The sequence below is a fragment of the Heloderma suspectum genome, chromosome 15 (assembly GCF_057233095.1).
Source record: "Heloderma suspectum isolate Gila_16-S chromosome 15, 16-S_ref, whole genome shotgun sequence".
NCBI classification, from domain to species: domain Eukaryota; kingdom Metazoa; phylum Chordata; class Lepidosauria; order Squamata; family Helodermatidae; genus Heloderma; species Heloderma suspectum.
In genome coordinates, this window is record NC_139472.1 from 16,308,474 (window position 1) to 16,323,353 (window position 14,880).

Consider the following 14,880-nt stretch of genomic DNA (forward strand, 5'->3'; position numbering starts at 1 on the left):
GATGGATTTTTTTTTGCTGGCCTCACTGCCCCTGAGTATACTTTACCATAGGCACATAGCAGCATTCGATTGCGTCCACTAGCAGTTCTCCATCTGTACTCAAGCCATCTCCTGTTTTGTTTCATCGCTCTCAGCTCTGGGGTATACCATGGAGCAGTTTGAGTTCTACTCAGGAGAGGGCGCTCAGGAGCAATCATGTCAACTGCCCAGCTCATTTCTGCATTCCACAGATCAACCAGGGTTTTGACAGGAGAGCCTGCCATATCAGCTGGAAACCTCTCCAGAATCCTCTGGAAACCATCCGGATCCATTCGCCCCCAGGGGTGGACCATCTTAATAGGTCCCCCACTCTTGCAGAGGGGAAAATCTGCTGTAAGTCTAAATGTCAGCACGTAATGATCTGACCATGACAAGTGGACTGATGCAGAAACCCCCACCTTCAGACCACCATCTCCATGTCCAGTTGAGAAACCAAGTCTAAAGTATGCCCCATTACATGCGTCAGGCTGATGACATGTTGTTGGGACAGTCCCATGGTCATCATCACATCCTGAGCTGCGCCAGACAAAGTGCCCTGAGCATGAATGTTGACATCCCCCAGAACCAACAGTCTTGGGGATTGCAACAGCGTACCAGAGACCACCTCTGTCAGCTCAGATAGGGAGTCTGTTGAGCAGCAGGGTGGGTGGCACATCAACAGAGCCCGCAATCTGTCCCTCTGGCCCAACACAAGGTGCAAACACTCCAGACCAGTGTTTGGACAGGGAGCCTGCAGAGGGAGATGGAATTCCTATAGACCACAGCAACCCCTCCTCCCTGGCCCTCAGGTCTTCCCTGATGCTGAATCAAGTACCCCGGTGGGCAGAGCTGGGAGAGACTAATTCCTCCCTGCTCACTCACCTGGGTCTCGGTTATACATGCCAGATTGGCTGCCTTGTCCACTATTAACTTAAGTAATGGATGAGGGAGGTCTTACTTTGAACTGATCTGGCATTTAAAAGCAGCATCAGAGACCCGAGGGTGGGCTGATAGGGCAGCCACCCTGCCTGCAGCTGGGGGAAGGGCTGGAACCTGGCACAGCCACTAAGTGTCTAGGCTGTGTCCCCCTAACCTGGCTATCCGTCCTCCCAGTGCCACATCAACCACACTAAGAATGGTGCGACTGTTTCACCCTTCCACCCCAATATATAGGTATCATTAGGTAATTGTAGCAGTGCAACATCCTCTCATAAATGTTTGACAAAGTCTACAGTATTTCTATACCACTGGGGAATGTCATAACACCACAGTCAAACATGTTTATCACCCCATGAAACCCGTTTTCAGCATGGAACCAGCTGACTTTCACACCGTTGTTTTCCAGCCATTTCTTGTACAACAGGGAGTCATCTCGAAGTACATCGTACACGCAACTCACAATTAAAGTCTCCGGGAGCTGCTAGATGATGGAGTCTTCAGCAAAAAGTGAAGAAAAGGAGAGGTCCAGCAGCTCTGGCCACTGCCTGTACACATCAGGCTTATAAGGTGCGAGGGGCACTCTTTCACAGCCTTGGCGCTTAAATTCCTCTGGAACGTTGTCTGGATTCACCCACTTCCTATATTTCAGCCTCATTTCACCTGGCACATGAGATCCCTTCAACACATCCTCCTTCAGAGAAGGGTCCTTTCTAAAATACTGCAGACCAAAAAGAATAAGATTCTCCCGGAACAAAAGCGGCATTGAGCAGTTCTGCTGATAGGAAGGCAGGTTGAAGTCCATTCCTTGCAGCCCAGAGTATATCAGCACTTGAGCCCGTAGCTTTGGGAGGTCTGATCTCTCTACCAGGTTTTGGGCAATCACATTAGCAATATTGCCCCCAATGCTGTCTCCACCGATGATGATCTGAGAAGGATCCACCCCGTAGAGCTCTGCATTTTGCACAAAGTGCACAGTAGCGGTGAAGCGGTCCTTCCACTGTGTGGGGTAGGGGTGCTCGGGAGACAGGTGATACCTGGAGAGGCAGAATACAGAAGCAAAATGTTAACTTTCCAGAATCCAGTGAGAGAGAGAGAGAGAGAGATGGTGGTACAAATTTGGGCAGTATGATTCAAATTCAAATGCATATGCAGCTTGCATGATTTCAATCCGAAATTCGAAATAACTTCTAAACCTCAAGATTCAAAATGAAATGTTTAGTGTAAATTTTAGACCTGAGGACTCATTTTGGACTGGACCTATTGGCCCTTGTAGAACTATTTGCATGTGAGAGAGAGTGAGCGTGTATGTGTTTACTTATCAGTGCCTTGTGACAGCAGACTACTGCTGTTGCGTGCCTGGCTGACTCTTCTCCCAGGTTACACTTTCAGGTTGGGAGACAACTTTTCTTGCCTTTTTTGGGGTGGGGTGGGGGTGAGGCCTTTTCACTTCCCCCTGATATGACCTTTCTTTCTGGCTTTTCTCACCATGCATGTTCTTGTTCTTGTTCTAAATTCTAATTACTTTACAATTCGCAAATCCACCCTTGTTCTCTGCTTTATACTAGTGTTACTTCAATGTCACTTCAGCACTTCAATGGGAGAATTTGCTCTTTCTTTCTTTCTTTCTTTCTTTCTTTCTTTCTTTCTTTCTTTTTTTCTTTCTTTCTAAATGGACCCATGTAATTTCTGCCAAGAAAGCTTGGTTTCCTTCCTTGCACGTGGCAGACGTAGTACAGCTATGGATTTTTTTTTAAAATCTCGCCCATGAATCCCCCTTTTTTAACCTCTTCCTATCCTGCCTAGCTCAGGATGGCATCTTCAGCCTCTCTGTATATAAAGAGGACTGGCCCTTCTAATATCGGTTTATCTTGCCACATCAAACTGCAAGGGTGTGAAGGGTCTGTTCTACAAATATTTCTTCCACATTTGAGGAAAGGGACACTGGGGAGATACTGAAGACAAACCTGATTTCAGAACTGGAGAGAAATTGGAGAGAATGCTGATGTTGCAAGAAAGCTGGCGTGGTGTAAATGGCTTGGTAGGGTCATATCTGCAAGTCAACCTTTCGGTGACTTGCCATAGATCAACAAGGCTTTCTGACTTCCAGTTGGTTTAACAGTTGCTAAACACAAAACAGTGGCTTGGAAAACAAAGAAAGCTTGGGGGGAAATCAGGAATGGATTTGTGTGTAGAAGGGCCCAGAATTCTAGTCTGTGGGGGAAAACTAGGGATGGGCAGATTCCCTACCTGTCGATCTGCGGGGGAGGCGATCCGTCCCTCCTCTGGAATCCGTCCAGGCTGGCTCTGCTCCGCGTCGATCCTGCGGGGCTGGCCGCCAGCTCTGCATTGCTGGTGAATGTCGATATGGCCGGCAGCCATTGCCGTGCTGTATTGCTGTCTAAGTAAGTCTCCAGAAGCAAATGGCATAGTGGCTGCAAATGGCGCCCACTCCGCCATTTGCATCCGGAGACTTACTTAGCACAGCAATACAGCACAGCTGCTGGCCGTATCAACATCTGCCAGTGATGTGGAGCAGGTGGCCGGCTCTGCAGGATCGACGCAGAGACAGATCCGACCCAGATGGATTCCGGGGGGAGGCGGAGGTGAGTGCTCTGTTCTGCCATGGGCCCCAATGGGGCCGGATTCTTGGAAACCAGCCTCATTGGGGTCTGTGGCGGAATTCTCCCCCATCCCTAGGGAAAACAAATCCTGGACTGAGCATGTGTACAGAAGGCACGCTGGTCCTTGCTTCTAATATCCACCCACTGAAGCTGTTTTGCACCTGGCACCTGTTTGTGGACGTTAGTATTCTAATAAAAAAAGAAAACAGAGACTGAAAGTTTGATGTCTTCCCATCCATGGGATATGGCTGGGGTGGGGAATGTATTTGGATATGGGGTCCAGATTTCCATGCCCTCCATGGAGCCCCTCTGGGCAGGATGATGTCAGTTGGTGGAGTTCCATCTGTAAGGTCTCAGGTGGGCCCCTGCCATCACTGGTTCCCTAGCTGAAATGCCAGATGGAGCTCCTGCAGATGGTGCCTTGGTTGGGGAGCACAGGGAATGCGACAGAGGAGCAAAACAGACTCACTGGTTTCACTCCTCCTTCACTTTCCTCATGTGGGGAAAGTGACGGAGGTGCAAAGCAACTGAGCCATGGCTTAATTGCTCTCCCAGCCCTTCTCCCTTCTGAGGGATGGGGCTTAGCAGACTCCTGAATGCCTATTGGAGAGGGCAATGTCACATTTTATTTTATTTTATTTATTTTATTGCATTTCTATCCTGCCTTTTTTCCTCTTGCAAGCAACCCAAGGCAGCTTACATTATCCTCCTCCTCTCCATTTTATCCTCACAACAACATTCAGAAAGAACTGCTGGGCTGGAGAAAAGTCCCGGGGCTCCTGCAAGTGCAGGAGGGGTGTGTGTGTTTTTAAAAAACCCACCAGAAAGAAGACCCCTCCAGAATTGCCTACACTTAAAAAAGGTATGTGGAAACCCTGTCCCAATCCCCAAGGAGAAAATCCACTGAAATCTCACCCCGCAAGCCTCTTTTGTCAGTTTTCTCTCCCTCCCCCAAATGCTGCAAATGGAAGAATCGGAATTTTCGGCACAGCATTAGTTCCACATCCCTCCGCTAAGGCGTTAGACTAAGACCAAAGAACCAGCTTAGCTTTGAAGATCCCTGAGAGACTTTTGGCCTGTCTTTCAGCCTGCCCTAATCCACAGGATTGTTGTGAGGATAATATTGGTCATTGGGCAAGGAGAAACACATACCTGAACCTCTTGGTGGATATAAATATTATATTTGTCTGGAAAAGTTGAGCAGTTTTGTATCACTCCTACCCTAAAAAGCACTCTCCCCTGAAAAACAAGTGCTGACTGGTTCGCTAATCGTAGAGTTGGAAGTCACATTAGAGGGCATCTAGTCCAACACCCTGCTCAATGCGGGGATATAATGAACTAGGGATGGTGGAGAATTCCACCACGGACTCCAGTGAGGCCAGATTCTAAAGAATCCAGCCCCCTGGAGTCTGTGGCAGAATGGAAGGCTTACCTCCGCCTCCCCTCAGAATCTTCTTTGGCCGGTTCCTCCTGCTCCAGATTTCCAGCAATACGGCCACCATGCCATATCGCTAGCTGAAGGGACTGACTGCAGACACAAATGGTGTTCAGGATGCCATTTGCGGCTGTAAAGGCCGTAGTTAAAGGTAAATGCAGCCGTAAATTTGCGTCTGTGCTTTTCATTCACGCGATAGGCTACACAAATATTTGGGTAGACTATCACGTAAAACAGGGATAAAAACGGCCATGTATGGCTGCATTTACCTTAAACTAAGGCCTTTACTGCCACAAATGGTGTCCTGGATGCCATTTGCGTCTGCAGTCAGTCCCTTCAGCCAGCGATATGGCATGGCGGCCGTATCGCTGGAAATTTAGAGCTGGCCTGCAGCTCTGTGGAATCGTGGCAGAGTGGAGCTGGCTGAAGAGGATTCCGGGGGAGGAACGGATCACCTCCTTGTCGTGGGCAGATTCTAGGGATGTCAGAGAATTCCGCCACAGATCTCGGTGAGGCCAAATGCCAGTGCATTCAGCCCTCCGAAATCTGTGGCGGAACGGCCTGCCCCCCCGCCCCCCCCCCACGGATCCCTCCCAGATGAGACTTAACTGGGGCAGATCTTCCAGGCTGCGGCAGCTGCGGTGGCTGGTCTTCTGACCGGCTGCCACCGCCATTTGTCTTGTAAACCCCCCCCCCCGACGTGATAGGCTACGTAAAGATTTACGTAGCCTATCATGGCTAGGTTTAAAAAAAAAGAAAAAAAAAGACGTGATAGGCTACGTAAATCTTTACGTAGCCTATCATGGTTGGGTGGGTTAAAAAAAACAAAAAAACCTCGTACACAAATGGCGGCGGCTACGGCCGCCGCCATTTGCGTTCCTTCTTTTTACCGTCTTAAGCTACGTAAATATTTACGTAGAGTATGACGGCGAAAATAAAGAGGAACACAAATAGCATAGCGGGCACTATTTGTGTCCCCTTTTGATTCGCCGTTTTACCCTACGTAAAGATTTACGTAGGCTAAAACGGTGAATCCAAAAGGGATGCAAATAAGGGGCAGGGGCTGGGCGGGAGTCTGGAGAACCCAGACAGGGATGAGTTTGCACATCACTAATTCAGGGACCCTGAGCATTACAAGAATTGAGAATTTCCCATCTGTTTGACAGAGAGTAGGAAATCTCATTGCAAACAGGGCTGCACATCCAGGCTTGATCAAACCTGCTGAATTAAGCACTGTCATCTCCATTAAATGATTTTGTGTAGGTGATGCAACAAAAGCTGGGTGTGCACAGCACTGATTGCCAAGTTTAACAGGTATGAAACCTCCTGTTTGCATATGCTCCTTGGAAGAGGGTCGGTATCATGCCGTCGGTATGATATAAAGTGCATAGTCTCCCCACTAGGGATGGCGCGGGTGCATCAGAAATCATATTTTTGAGAAATAAAATGGTGATCACAAAAATGCACATATTTGTGTGTGCATGAACATATTTGTAAAAAATATGCATTTTCACACATACAGAAAGAGGGCTGTGCAGGGGCCCCCTGATCCGATGCGGAAGCTGTTTCGTGGCTTCCGAGGCAGGCCCAATCCAGCTTCGGAAGATCTGGGGGGCCCCTGACCTGCCTCGGTCCCGAACCTGAAGCCCCCCAGCTTCTTACCTGGGCCTCCTCCTCCTCTGCTGCCGCCTTCTCCATTGCACTGCCTTCACCGCCATTGCCTTTGCCGCCACCCGCTGCTGCTGTCTTCGCTGCCATCTTTGCCGCCTCCACCGCCTCCTGGATGCATGGCAACTCTTCTTCCAGGGAGTTGCCATTTTTAAAATGGCGACTGCCTGCAAGAAGGAGTCACTCCCTGCAAGAAGTGTCACTGAGTCCAGGCCTCAGGAGGTGGCGGGGCGGTGGGACAGGGTAGCAAGGAGAAGGCAGCTCAGGTAAAGACCTGGAGGCGCCGGAGGGGGGGGGCTGGGCTGGGGGCCGAAGTGCACTGAGCCCCCGACCCACTCCAGTCCGCCTTGTGCCCCCTCCACTTCACTTCAGAAGGGGCACAAAGTGGCCCGAAGCAGCCTGCTTCGACTTGGGGTTTGGGCCTCGGGCCGAAGTGGTGCACAGCCCTATACAGAAATATGCGCATTCACAAAAATGCACGTTTTCATGCCTATGCAAATTCGTGCATTTTCCCATCACCATTTTATTTTTCAAAAAAATGACGACTGCATTAAAATGGATATGATATACGGTACTTAAATCTCCTGTGTGAGGGTGTATAGAAATGTGCACACTCATTTATATATTTAGAAATGATATTATCTAAAATATAGATAGTACAAAATACATTAGTGATTGTTCTTTTTTTATCCTTTATAATCTTTTTCTTTTCATTTTAATTATTTTAATTATAATATATATTATAATTATATTATATTATATATACTAGGATTAGTAATATTTCTGGCTGGTTGATTTTAAGCTTTATCATTATATAGTAGCTAAAGGGCATTATATGGCCAATGGAAATGAATTGTAAGCTTGCTTCCTTGTTATAAGCCTGAAGATACAATATTGAAATTGATTACTTATGCTGTATTGATTTGTAAGATTGGTAATATTATAGGTATAATTTCTAAGGAGATTGATATTTGAAGTTTATGGGTAATGTAGTTTAAATTTAAGTTTGTGATGTAATCTTTTGTTTATATTCTGCTTTGTTTTCTTTTGTTTTTTTTCTGTTTCTTTCCCCTTTGTCCTTCCCTCTCCTTCTTATATTTTCTCTTTTCCTTCTCTCTCTTTTTCTCTATTTTATTATTGATGGGTCCTCTTAAGAATAATGTAATGTTGGAAACTGTAGAAGATGATTATGTTGTTGGTGTTCTTTGGTTCATTTATAAAGATAAAAGTAGAATAAAAAGGATTTTAAAAAAATGACAACTGTGGAGCTTGACAAGGCCACTGGGATAAGCACGGGCTGGTCACCGAGCAGGGGAGGGGCTCTAATATGGTCGGGGACTGGCAAGTGGGGGCAGGGGCTGGGCCAGTGCCTGAGGAACCTGGATGGGTGTGGGTTCGTACATCCCTACTCCCCCCTGAAGGGTGAAAGGAAGCTAGAGGTTGGGAGCAGTGCGTAAAACACTGGCAGCTTTTATTTTTTCTGGATCCTCTTTCTTCTGGCAGACAAATCCATCAACAGGTACTGCAAGAAACCGATGCAAGAAATCCCATGTTTTCCATGCAACGAATCTTGGTTCAAGTCACTTACCCAACAGACACAAGGACTGAATCACTCTCCTTGGCAATTTTACAGCAAACATCTTCATACATAGCTAGTAATAAAGATGAAGGATTCAGTGACATCCAGAACATCATAAAGCTAGTTAATAACAATTACTGAATTCTTAATTCAGTGACATCCATAACAACATAAAGCTATTTGAAACCTTGATTTATCACCACCACCTTCACACCACATTCATGCTGTTTAAAGAGTTTCCCTTGCTCCCAATATTGTAGTGCAAAGGACCTGAGGAAATTCAAAATGTGCACGAGTTCTATATGTTTCAACCCGCCCCCCCACCGCAACCCCAAAATCTCCTGGTTTCTGAAAAACAAACTGAATATTTAATGGAGAAGTGCTGGAATTATGCCTTTATTACACAATGCATAATACTCTAGATTTTTGAGTGAATAGTCAATGGATCTTTAAGGGCCAATCTTAAAAAGCAATTAGCCCTTGAGTGCAAGATTTTTCTTTCAGAAGTAGCTGGCAGCACGGGGGCCCAAGGTGGATTGGGATGATGGTGAAAGGGGAGGGCAGGTTTAGACTTTTTTGGAGTCACCACTCTCCCTGGTGTCTGCTACTTCTCCCCTTGTAAATCGCAGGTGTGCAGGAGGGCGGGTTTAGCTGCTGCTGACATTTGGGCAGTATCCAATGGTAGTCCTACATTAACTAGGCTCATTCACTTCAGTGGGCCTACTCTGTATACCATTGGATACTCCCTTTTTTCTGCATCTGGGACAAAGCATTAAAGCCTGTCTCTGCTCACCCTGGGGTCCTGATCCAGCACAGGGCCCTCCCAGTGATTTGTCAAGGAAAAATCTTGCACACCAGAAGAAACGAGAGATGTACGGAGTCTATAAAATCAGTTCCATCTGTGTTTCACAGATTGTCAGGCACCTTTTGTTCCATCGTATGCCCATCGACAGAATCGGGTTTTTTTTGTTCCTGAGTTTGTGCAAATTCACACATATGAATATGAGCAAAGTCCCCCCAAATGCAAATGTTCATGCTTTAGCTCACGGGGGAAATGCACATTTTTGGCTGATTTATTATTTTGCATATTTTTCTACAACAAAATTTGTGCAAAGTTATTAAACTGGTCTGGAAGTCTGCGGAATCCAGCTGACAGGACAAAAGCTGTTCAACTGTGGAACCCACAGTCGAATTCATCAAACTCCGAATGCATTTGGTTGCATTGTGGATTTCTCCAACACCCCCAGAAGAAACCATGTGAGAAACCTCATGTCTAGTTTGCCCTAAGACTGAGTTAATTGTTATCTTTATTTCCAAAAAGTGTATTAGGGCTTTTTGAATTGCAATTTGGCTTTCTGATGAGCTTTACCTGAGGAAGGCCTATACTACCTCCCCATAACTTGGGAGCCACATATTTTTTTTTAAATAAAATTGTTCTATATTTTTTCTCAAATCCATTTATAGGCTTTCTTGGGGGTTCTTTCACTCTGAAAGTCAGAGTATGCAGTATTTTAGGTGGATGTTGTATACATAGCTGGATAGATAGGTGGATAGATAGAGACAACTAAGGAGTCTCACTGGGTATTCTCTATCAAAGCCCAGTTTTTATTTACTCATTTAAAAGTTGTATAAGTTACCTTTCAAATACACATTTTCCCAAGAGTGGTTTATGCATTTTTAAAAAAAATTAAATTCACATCAATGTTAAGATAAGAAATATTTTGTACACTAAGTACAATGATAAAAGATGGAACAAAAAAAGGGAGGTCTGTGGAACTCCATTCCTAGGGAACTCCGCCATGCCCCCTCTTTAATGAGCTTCCTCCACGGACTGAAAACGTGGTTATTCAGGCAGGCATTTGGGGTGGGTTAGGGCATTTTTTAAATAATGTTTTAATGGATAATTTTACTGTTTAATTTGTACTGTTGTACATCGCCCAGAGTGGCCGGCTGACCGGCCAGATGGGCGATTAAGAAAATAAATAAATAAATAAATAAATAAATAAGGTCCATAATTTTGGGGCCACCACCAATTCCCTTTTGCCAACATAATTTAGGGACTGGCATTTGACTTTAAACCAGGTTTGGTGACCTCTGGCTCAGTGTTCAAATATGGCCCATGGGGGTTCCTCATGCTGATGTGTATTTCTGTGTGTGAAAATATGGGGAGGACATCCAGCAGGAGCGCCATCCACACTGAGCAGTGGATCTGCCCACTGCTGGCATGTGACCTCTGACTTTCCAGACCTAATTCAGTCCTTGGGGTGGAAACAGTCCACAATTCCTGTGTTAAGCATGTAGGTTCAGAAATATTTCATTGGTGTGAATCTCTCTCAGTGTGCCATCCCAAACATGTCTATTCCCATGGAAGTGTATATAGGACTGCAGCCTTAATCACTTACCGATGCTTCCAAACATTCCAGCTCCTCCGGGGAAGAAAACAAATCCTCTCCTTGGCCCGGCAGATGGCGTTTTGGGCTGGTAAACCCCAGGGATGGCGGAGAATTTCTCCCCGAAACTTCGGGGGGCCAAGCGCCAACGTGTTCGGCCCCCCGAACAAGTATCGGGGAGAAATCCTCCGCCCCCCCGCCCCCCGCCCCCCCCCCGGGATGGGACTTACCTTCCCTGAATGTCCCTCCCGGCGGCGGGTCCGGCTGGCGGTTCGTCCGGTGTTCGAGCGGGGTGGGAGTGGCAGCCGGTCTTTCAACCGGCTGCCGCCCCTGCCATTGCAATGAAAGAAAAAAAAAAAACACGTCCCCTGATAGGCTACGTGACGATTCACGTAGCCTATCACGGCTAGATTTGCAAAGTCAGCCGTGATAGGCTACGTGAATCGTCACGTAGCCTATCACGGGTGACTTTAAAAAAAAAAAAAAAGTGTGTACGGATAATGGCAGCCCCCATAGGGAGCCGCCATTCCTGTTCCTTATTTGGTCGCTGTAGTCTACGTAAATGTTTACGTAGACTACGGCGAAAATAAGGACAAAGCTATTTGCGTTGCCCTTATTTTCGCCGTAGTCTACGTAAAGATTTACGTAGACTACAGCAACTAAATAAGGAACGGGAATGGCGGCTCCCTATGGGGGCCGCCATTCGCGTACGCGCTTTTTTTTTTTTTTAAAGTCACCCGTGATAGGCTACGTGACGATTCACGTAGCCTATCACGGCTGACTTTCCAGATCTAGCTGTGATAGGCTACGTGAATCGTCACGTAGCCTATCAGGGGACGTTGTTTTTTTTTTTTTTTTACTTTCGTGTTCGCGGCCGGGCGAGGCGGGAAGCCTCCTCCCTGGCCTGAATTTCGGCCGGGCGAGGCGGGAAGCCTCCCCCCCGGCCTGAATTTCGGCCGGGCGAGGCGGGAAGCCTCCCCCCCCGGCCTGAACTTCACGGGGGGAGCAGCGAAGCGCTCCCCCCCACCGCGAACAAGCTGCGAGAAAAGGTAAGTGACTTTCATCCACCCCTAGAACCCTGACAGGCACCCCATCAAAATGCAGGTCTTTGGAAGAGAGGCTGGGGTCCAGCGTGGGCCTCCTGAGATCCAGCAGGCAGTGGAGAAAGACAATCTGCCTGCAGGGGCCCAGCAGTTCCAGAATCTTCCCCTGTTTGGAGAAGGAAAAGAAGTCGAATATAATGGTGCACCCTTTTGCCTCAAATGCATTATTTTACAATAGCCAAAGGTGGCTGAGGGGCAGGGGGGAGGGACTTGGTGCAGTTCTCCCCACCCCACGTTTGCATGTACTTACCCCCAGCTGTGAAATTACTAAAGCAGTGCACAAATGGCCTCTTGAAATTCCCCACCTTACTTGTGGGCAGATAAATTTGGGAGACAATTTCATCTAATTTCTCCAGGGGGAGGAGAAATTCTCAACCGTTTCTCCCAGGTAGGGCTCCCCATTGGCAGAGCTTGTAGCACAGCTTCTCCTTCTCCTTCTCCTTCTCCTCCTCCTCCTCAGGTTGGGTTTTTTGTGTGTGTGTGCTGCAACAGCATCAACTGTCTTGGCAGCTCAGTCCCCAGTTTGCATCCACTGCAATGCAGGTGGGGGCAGTGTGGTGTCCAGCTCCAGGGATGAGGTGGAGCTAATGCTCTGCCAAAATACGTCCTCCGATTTCCCGGAAGTTTTCTCCTCACATGAAAGAGGCGTCCTCCGTTCTGCCTCATTCAGGATGTTTTATAATTTATGTTTGTGGTGTTTTTGAGCGTACCTAATCTCAGCCAGCCTCCCAGGCTGCTTGCATGTCCTGATCTGAAAAAGACCCAAAGGAGGAATTACCTCATGGTGCCTTCCACTGGGCTTCAGTTGAAATGTAGGGAGCTGAGGAGGCTACAGGCTGCCAGAGAGATGATTGTGCAATGAAAACAGGACCCTTGTGCTCACCCCTCAGCCACCTCCTACGCAAAGTAAGCCCAAGAAACCCAAACCCAGCCCAGGAGAATTTCTCCAAAATTTCTTCACCACAGAATTACTTTTCGAAAGCCATTCCTCTTTTACCAAATTGAGTGAGAATGACTGAAAAAAAGATGTGGGAGAAATGTTCGGCGTAGTGCTAGAAATTACATCCCATCCTTTTCCTTTGTCTGCACCAGCACATTGAACACCAAAGTGGCCCACTTCTCTCACCCAGCCCCAACCCCAAAAGGAAAGGGACACTTTTCATGTCCCAAAGGATGTTCTAATAAGAAATTAAAGAGCACAGAGATCTGGTGTGCGTGCGTGCGTGCGTGTTTCAGCTCAGGATGCATGCGTCACCCTCCCCTCCCCTCTCCTCCCCTCTTGCACCTCCCAGTAAGACATTGCATGCGTCAGTCATAATCAAACCATAGCTCCTCACAGACATAACTCTAAATCTCAGTCTATCAGAGTAGGTACAGGACCCTGATTTGGATCAGAACCCTAATCTCAGAGGCAAGGAGGCATTTAAGATCTGGATCAGGTTGCCTGCACATACTCTAGAGTAACAATGAACTAAATCCATAGCTGCTAGATCCAGTTTTAATGTAATGTGTATTTTGAACATCAGTTGCATTTCTGAAATAGCTGCTGGTGGAGTGGGAGCATGCTGTCATGCAGGAGTTCACACTTTGTCTAACTCAGGTCTTATTTCATGTGAGAAATGTGGGGCTGGTTTTATTTATTTATTTATTTCTCCTTAAGGAACCCGAGGCAGCGTACATTATCCTCCTTCTCTCCATTTTAGGCTCACAACAACAACCCTGTGAGGCGGGTTGGGCTGAGAGTCTGTGACTGGCCCAAAGTCACCCAGTGAGCTTCATGGCTGAGTGGAGACTAGAACCCGGATCTCCTGACTCCTAGTCCAACACTCTAGCCACTACACCATACCGGTTTTTGTTTGTTTTGTTTGGCTGACCCTCTCCAACCGGTAGATAATGCTACCCAGTTGGCTTCAATTGATATCAATTCCCTATAACACCATCTAAAATAACCTACTTTGTTAATATAAAGACTGATGAATTTCTCTCTGTGATCTACTGGCAAAAGGAGCTCACATGCTTTGACAAGGATAGAAAACACTCCTGAGAAAAGCTGGAGTTTATATTTCTGAAAATGGGAGCTGCAATATCCCTCCTTCTTATCAGCATAACGGGGGGGGGGCAGGGGACCTTTCTGTAATGTTCACATGACCCACTGATCTGCAGATACACCCCCCACACTACCTGGGACTAACTAATCCAGAGTTGCAGAGAAGGTGACTTCAGCATCTAATTGGTTTCCCCCCTCCTTATTCCCCCTATCCTGCCTTGTGTAACATCTTGCCCGAAGAAGAGATCTGGAGATCTCGAAAGCTTGCAAACAATTTTTTTGGGGAGGGGGTGATCTTCTCACAGCACATTAAGGGTTGAAAATCAAAGGTGCACCTCATCTATGAGAGAAACCACTGGTCTTCTGTGTCTGGAAAAACCAGAGTCTGTCTCTCCACCCTTCACATTTGCAAGCATCATCAACAGACTCTTGGAGAGAGCTCACTTGTCTCGCCTGTCCCTGTTAGGGATGGCAGAACTCGCCCACTGTCGCCTCGCACCCTGCTTGCTGCATCATGCTGGCCAACCAGCCCTGTGTGGCATGCGGGGTGTGCTCCTGGATGGTCTACAGGCACACAGCGAGTGGTATCCAGTGTCCTGCCACCCTGCAAGCTGCCATTTTGTGGAAAGTCCGTCCTTATATTTACTGTTAGCAGTCTCTAGAGTCTGTGTGAAGAGTAACTTGGGGAAAAGATATTTCAACAAATAAAAATAATGAAGAAATAAACAAGTGTGTAGAAGACCTGTGACTTTTAGAACCCAGGATGTTGGGTTGCTTCTGGCCAGGAACGGTAGCATCTATTGCAATAACATCACTTTATATTAATCAATTTTTTAATTAAATGTTATGAAAACAGTAAACAGATGTAGAAGTCATAGAATCCTAGAATCATAGAACAGTAGGGTTGGAAGGAAAATTTTTTTTAATTTTAATCCTAAAGGATTAAAATTTTTTAATTTTAATCCTAAAGGAAATCAACCCTGAGTGCTCATTGGAAGGACAGATAATGAAGCTGAAGCTCCAATATTTTGGCCACCTAATGCGAAGAGAAAACTCCCTGGAAAAGACCCTGATGCTGGG

The 14,880-nt window shown here is 46.8% G+C and overlaps 1 pseudogene; it reads right to left on the reverse strand.

Moving 5' to 3' along the window:
- Window positions 1–439: 439 nt before the first annotated feature.
- LOC146335401 (arylacetamide deacetylase-like 3) lies at window positions 440–10,732 on the reverse strand (annotated as a pseudogene).
- Window positions 10,733–14,880: the final 4,148 nt, after the last annotated feature.